The sequence below is a fragment of the Callorhinus ursinus genome, unplaced genomic scaffold, assembly GCF_003265705.2.
Source record: "Callorhinus ursinus isolate GAN/ISIS: 27379988/994484 unplaced genomic scaffold, GSC_fseal_2.0 scaffold15, whole genome shotgun sequence".
Classification (NCBI taxonomy): domain Eukaryota; kingdom Metazoa; phylum Chordata; class Mammalia; order Carnivora; family Otariidae; genus Callorhinus; species Callorhinus ursinus.
Window position 1 is genome coordinate 42,105,702 of NW_027397077.1, and position 7,172 is coordinate 42,112,873.

Consider the following 7,172-nt stretch of genomic DNA (forward strand, 5'->3'; position numbering starts at 1 on the left):
GGGGCTCCCTTCCAGGCCACGCCACCTGGGTGAGCCTCTGACAGGCAGCAGGGCTCCCCTCCCCCAAGGCCCGGCTCTGCCTGTTCAGCATTTCCAGCATTTTCTCCCCAAAGGTGCTTTGAGCCCAAGGCAGAGGAGACGACTGGCCTCCTCATCTTCTCGAGTCTACCAGGCCTGGCCCAGAGAGCCTAGGGCGCCTTCGGAGGGGGTGTCTGGAGGGCAGCTGCCTTCACTTGCTGGTCAAAGCACAGAGAATGGGATGCTTTGGGGGGAAACACCTTCGTCCTCCCAAGTGTTTGGTCCCACAAGGGCAGAATGGACGAAGCCGTCAGAGATCGAGTTTGGCCCTTCATGGGGAAACTGAGGCTTAGAGCCATCAAAGGTTTTTCTGAAGGTCCTGCAGCAAGTTAGCGACAGAAACAGGAGTTGGTCACCTGCTATGACCAAACATGGGCTGGCTGAAGCCTCAAAACAACCCAGGGAGGTGAATATTTGTCATCCTCCCCTGATACCTCCAGAGATGGAGACTGAGGTGCTTACCCAGATGGGAAGGTGCAGAGCTGGGATTCAAATCCAGGTCCACCTAGGAACCACAAAATCTCAGGCCGGTGGAAGAGCCTGTTCTAAAAATTAACCCTCCACCCCGCCCCTCACCCAGCACGTGTGTCCCATTACCTGAGGTCTGGAGGCCCGTGTTGGCTGCCAGGAGAGCCGTGTGTGGACTGTGCCAATGCCAGGCTGGGCAGGGGAAGAGGGAGAGGCCAGGCCACACCCCCGTGACAGGGAGGGGGCGGGGCATGAGTTGCCCTGGGCTGCACTCAGTTCACCAGGGTGGCATTCCTTCCGGCTGGTGCTATAGGGCCCCAGGCCTTCCTGTCTGACTTGAGGCTTCCTCATGACACCCCAGGCACAGCAGATGGGGCCCCTAAACCCCCAGACCCACCCCCTGGTCATGGCCATGACTGCTGACTCGGCGCGGTGATGCAGGCGGTAGTTGCACCGCCCTTGGCTGGGGCAGGGAGGAGGTGGGGTGTGTCCCAGATCCCACCTAATTGGTGAGACTGACTCAGGACCCAGCTGTGTGGGCCAACCCAATGCTTTCCCAAGGGGTGAGGTTGGGCAGGCAGCAGGACCAGAGGCCCAGGGCTCAGAGGACAGGGGGACTCCTGTGAATGGGACTGGCAGTGCCCTCTCCTGGTGAGGAAACTGGGCAAAGGCTAGAATGTCCATTGCCTTGTGCAGACAGGAAAACACAGGTCCCAAGGGGGTGAGGGGTGGGGACTGACCTCTGACAGTGAGTCCAAGAATAACCCCAGCTCAGCCTGCCTCTGCTTCTTACTCACTTATCAAACACTTTGGAAGTAGGATAGTAAACAAGTCCTACACTGCCTTGGGAAGTGCCCAGGCCAGCTAGAGACAGGCCATGACAGGCCCCATGAGGGCAAGGCCCAGGGAGCTATGGGTTCCCAGGAGGGCTTTCTGGAAGAGGAGTCATTTGGATCCTAAGCTCAGACCAAAATCTCGGAGTCATCCTTGACTCTTGGCTTTTTCATACTCTGTATCTGACATATCTGGAAAACCCTGTTGGCCCCACCTTCAACGTATCCCAAAGCCAGGCTATTCTCTCTACCTCCGTGGCAACCACCCTGGTCCAGCCAACATGATCACTAGTCTGTCTGCTCCTGCTCTCAGCCCAGCGGCTGTCCTAATCATGGCAACCAGAGGAATCTGGTTAAGACCCAAGACAACTCATGTCCCTCCCAGGGCTCCCACCTCACTCAGGATAAAACTCAAGGTCTTACATAGCCCTCCACCATCTGGGACCCACCTCTTGCTCTCTCTGACCTTAATTCCAATCACTTCCTCTCTCACTCTGCCCAGCTACACTGGAATGTGCCCCAAGCACTCCAGTTAGGTTCCACCCTCGGGGCCTTTGCACTCGCTGTTCCCTCTGCCTAAAATGCTTTTTCCCCAATAGCTAGCTGGTTCCTTTCCTCACTTCTTCAGGTCTCTACTCAAATGTCACCTTCTCCAAGAGGCCTTCCCTTGACCACCTGGTACAAAGTAGTAACCGCCGGCACCACCTTTCCCTGTCATCCCACTTTATTGTTCGTCAACTGACGTACTATATGTTTTTTTGTATTTCCTCCTTATGTGTTGTTTGCTCCAGGAACCTAGGCTGGTGTCTGACACATAGTAGGTGCTCAATAGATTTTGTTGACTGAATGAATGACCTGAAAGGGAAGCTGAAGAAGCATTGCAAGGGCATTCCAGGCAGGGGGACCCGGGAGTGCAAAGGGTTAGGAGGAAGAGGCCCTGCTTGTGCTGAGGATCTGGAAATAACTCAGTGCAGCAGGAGAGTGGGGCCTGGAGGAGGGGAGAAGGGAAAGCGAGAGGCAGGGCCTTGGGAGCCAGACCTCGGAGGCCCGGTGTTATCCTGAGAGCAATGGGGAGCCACACAAGAGGGACATGATCAAATCTACCACATTTTAGACAACAATTTGGCTGCCATGTTGTGGATTGGGGAGGCTGTGAGGGGCAGGCATTCAGGTGAGCACGAGCCATGATGGGAGATAAGGACTAGGGACAGGGTCACTGCACTGTCCCAAACAGTAGCCACTAGCCACGTGTGGCTATGGAGTCCTTGTAATGTGGCTGGTCAGAACTGAGATGCGCTGTTAAGTGTAAAACACACCCAAAACTTGCTATGAAAAACAAGAATACGCAATAGCTCACTAATAATTTTGGTATTACCCATTAAAAAGATAATACTTTAGGTACACTGGGTTAAAGAAAATATGTTATTAAAATTAGTTCCACCTGCTGCTTCTTGCTATTTTTAATGTAATTACTGGAAAATTTAAAAATTTTTGTAGGTACATACAGCTTACAATATATTCCTGTTGGACAGTCCTGATTTAGAAGGTAGAACAGGCAGGGCTTGGTTGATGGCCTGGGAGGGTGAGGGAGACCCTCAGTCTGATTACAGGTCTCCTCTCCCTTCTAGCTGCTCCTGTCTGATGAGACTGTGTAATCCAGAGGCAGAAAGAACGGGCTACAGGGAAGGGCCAATAGAATTAGCTCTCTTCTCAACACAAGCACACACACAAAATTCCTGTCTTTACAGTAAGAACAATCCAGAAATGGAATAGGTTGACAGAATAGGCAATGAGTCCTCCGTCCCAGGAGGTATGTAAGAAGAAAGTTGAAGACCACCGTTAACCAGGGGAAAGGAAGTTGAACTGATTAGTTACTTTCAAAATGTGGTCCCTGGACCAGCAGCCTCAGCATCACCTGAAAACCTTTTAGAAATGCAAATTCTCAGGTTCCATCCCAGTCCTACTGAGTGAACAACTCTGGAAGTGGGACCCATAATTTGTATTTAACAAGCCCCCCGAGGTGCTTCTGATGCTTGTTCAAGAATCACTGGACTAAAGAATACTTCGTATCATTTAAAGGTTTCAATGACTGGTACATAGTAAGTGCTCAGAAAGACCCCCTGTCTCACCTTCTGTTTGCTTTCTAATCCCAGGAGAAGGTACTTCCTGTCTCTGAGCAAATGAGTTTACTTCCTGTATCACCTGTAGCACCAGGATGTATGGACCTGACACAGGATAGAGGCACAACCTCAGGGCATTTGCTATCTCTCCAACATGGGCAGATGGCCAGGGCTGCGGACAGGGCTGCCAGAGGTGTACGGGAGGCCCCAGCTTAGCTCCCTCCCGAGGTGACCTCACTGCCCTATGTGTGTATGTAGGGGGGATGGTGATTCATGAGACAACCTCGCACTGTCCTGTGGGCACAGCTGACAGCCCCAGGGAAGCCAACTCAGCAGCTGAGCGTGGCATCCGGCTTCCCTGCATTCCAGGACTGCCAGCTGGGGGCCCATCTGACTCAGCAAGCACGTGCACTCTGGAGGCAACAAAAAGCTTGGCCTCCATCTCCACATCCATCAAAATGGGGAGATGGCAGCACCTATCCCTGGTGACGTTATTGGTATAAAGTGCTTGGAAGCATGCCTGCACTACACCTGGGCATTCTTGTGATGAGGCCACTGGGATTCCTCAGGCAGATGAGAACTGCCCAGGGACTTGTTAGGTCTGAGAGTTATGCCCACGCAGGTGTAGGGGGAAAAATGTGCTCCTACTATGCACACCCAGGAGCCTGGTTCTCTACGTGAATTTTTAGTCACCAAACAGATGTCTGTGAGGGCGGGGCCTGTTTTAATCACCTTGAAACATTTATTAAATGGATCCTCTAAATCAGGGGGCATTAGCCCCATTTTATGGATGAGAAAATTGAGGGTCAGAGAGCTGAAATGATTTGCTCCAGGTCAGATAACTAACCAGAAAGTGACTGGGTCAGGATTCGAAGCCCGGTTTCCCTGACTGCAAAGCTGGGACTTTTCCCACTCCTCCGTGCAGAAACCCCAACCTAAACTTCTGGGTTAGAAGCCCCTGTATATGTCATTGAAATCCACATTCGAAGAGGTAGCCTCTGACCTAGACTGAAATCTTTGCAGCTCTATGGTCTTTGAGAAACAACAGCTGCTATGGGCGCCTGGGTGGCTCAGATGGTTAAGCATCTGCCTTCGGCTCAGGTCATGATCCCAGAGTTCTGGGATCGAGTCCCGCATCGGTCTCCCTGCTCAGTGGGGAGCCTGCTTCTCCCTCTGCTTCTCTCTCTCTCTCTGTCTCTCATGAATAAATAAATAAAATCTTTAAAAAAAAAAAAAGAAACAACAGCTGCAGCTGATGCTATATGAGATGGAGTTTAAGATATTCCTAAATCCCGGATTAAGCATGATTCATGTTGGCCTCCGGGCCTCAGTTGTTCTGTCTGTAAAATGGGCAGGATGAAAACCAGCTTTGGCTGAAGGCAGAGGTTGAACCTGCTGACCCTGACAATGCCTCTAACTCTCAGATGCCAGGATCCCTATGCCTACTTTAAAGGATGAGGACCATGGGGTGCCTGGGTGGCTCAGTTGGTGAAGGGGCTGCCTTCGACTCAGGTCATGATCCCAGGGTCTTGGGATTGAGCCCCGCATTGGGTTCTCTGCTCGGTGGAGAGTCTGCTTCTCTCTCTCTCTCCCTCTGTCCCTCCCCACTGCTCATTCTCTCTCTCTCTCTCAAATAAATAAATTTAAAAAACTTCAAACAACAAAAAAACCTACCTCTGTTTGACCAAGTTTTTTAAATGAAACTTTTTATAATGTATATTTGAGATAATTATTTATTTGAGATAATCACACGCAGTTTTAAGAAATAATACAGAGATCCCATATGACCTTTATCTAGCTTCCCTCAATGGGAACATCTTGAAAAACTACAGGACAATTTCACAACCGGGATATTGACATTGATACTGTTAAAATACAGAACATTTCCATCACTATCAGGATCCCTCAAGCTGCCTTTTGAGAGCCACACCCACTCTTCCTCTCACTTTTCCACTCCCTGATCCCTGGCAACCACTAATCTCTTCTCCATTTCTATAATTTCATCATTTCAAGAATGTTATATAAAGGGAACCATATAGTTTATGACCTTTGGGGATTAGCTCCTTTCATTCTGCATACTTCTCTGTTAGATTCATTCAGGTTGTTGTGTGTATCAATAGCTTGTTCCTTTTTATTGCTGAGCACTATTCCATGGTGTGGATGTGCTACTGATCATTAGCCATTCACCTACCGAAGGACACTTGTTTGTTTCCAGTTCTGTTATGAATAAAGCTGTTACAAACATTCATATACAGGCTTCCGCATTGAAATAAATTTTCATCCCTCTGGGAATAATTGCCCATGAGGGCAATTATCAGGTTATATGGTAATTACATGTTTAGTATATTAAGAAAATGCCATAATCTTTTTTACAGTGGCTGTACCATTTTGCATTCCCACCCACCAAGTATGAGTGATCCAGTTTCTCCAGATCCTTGCCAGCCTTTGACGCTGTTGCCATGTTTTATCTGAATCCTTCTGATGGGTCTCATGATGCATTTCCCTAATGGCTCATGATGTTGGACATCTTTTCATGTGCTTATTTGCCATCTGTGTACATCTTCTTTGGTGAAATGTCTACTCATGTCTTTTGCCCATTTTCTAATTGAATTGTTTGTATTTTTACTGTTGAGTGTTAAGAGTTCTTTATATATACTGGATATAAATCTTTTGTCAGATATGTGGTTTGCCAATATTTTCTCCCAGTCCATGGGCCACCTTTCGAAGTGCCAAACAGTCATTCTCTCTTCCAGTTGCCAGGACCTGGCTGAACAAGACTAAGGACTGAACAAGCATCCTTTTTTTTTTTAAGATTTTATTTATTCATTTGAGAGAGAGAGCACAGGCACATGCATGAACAGGGGGAGGGGAAGGGACAGAGGCAGAGGAAGAAGAGGACTCCACACTGAGCAGGGAGCCCGATGTGGGGCTCAATCCCAGGACCCTGGGATCATGACCTGAGCCGAAGGCAGATAGATGCTTAACTGACTGAGCCACCCAGGTGCCCCTGAACAAGCACTCTTGAACACATTTTACTGATGAGGAAACTGAGGTCCAGAGATTAAAGGGACCTGACCACTGATGCATAGGGAGTTTGGGGGCAGAGGTGGGACTAGAACCTTCCTGACCGAAGGCAGCCACCCAGGTACCCCCATGGGGTGTCTTGATAGAGAGTACTAGAAAGAACCTATTACAGGATTGGTGCTTTGGCTGGATGGTTTGGGGGAGGGCCTAAAATAGCAGAGGCTCACTAGATTGGATGCTGCCAGAAAGGAGGGGCAATCCTATGAAAAAGGATCTTGATGAATCTCATCTACAGGGAGGGGAACAATGATTCATAAAGATGTAGCAGTCACACTGATTTTAGCCAAGGGAGGGATGCTTGGTATTTAGTGGGTGGCACAGGGACCTTGTTCATCTGGACTGAGACACAATTTGAAGTGGCCTTGCTTTGTCTCTATCAGGGTCCCAGAGGGACATTATCTGAGGTTGGTGTTCCATGAAATTGCTCATGTCTTGGCAGAGACTAGCGCGGCCCAACTGTGAGCACATGGCCAGCTTCCAGATGACAGTGGCTGCTCTTTCTCCCGCCTTCCTCCCTCCCCCCTCTTCCCATCCCTCCTGCTTTCCTCCTCCCCTCCCTCCCTCCTCCCCTCCCTCCTTCCTCCTCCCC

The 7,172-nt window shown here is 49.6% G+C and overlaps 1 protein-coding gene across 4 annotated transcripts in view; it reads right to left on the reverse strand.

Annotated features, from left to right (window-relative positions):
* The window catches only part of TMEM40 (transmembrane protein 40), a 33,622-nt gene extending 32,861 nt beyond the window's left edge, over nucleotides 1–761 (reverse strand). For 2 of the 4 annotated variants that reach the window (XM_073901667.1, XM_025885695.2), the window contains exon 1: nucleotides 676–761. The gene's annotated coding sequence lies outside the window, so the exon portion shown is untranslated. The remainder of the gene's footprint in view (nucleotides 1–675) is intronic. The other 2 variants (XM_073901666.1, XM_073901665.1) reach the window with 2 other exon arrangements.
* Between the last annotated feature and the right edge of the window lie 6,411 nt (nucleotides 762–7,172).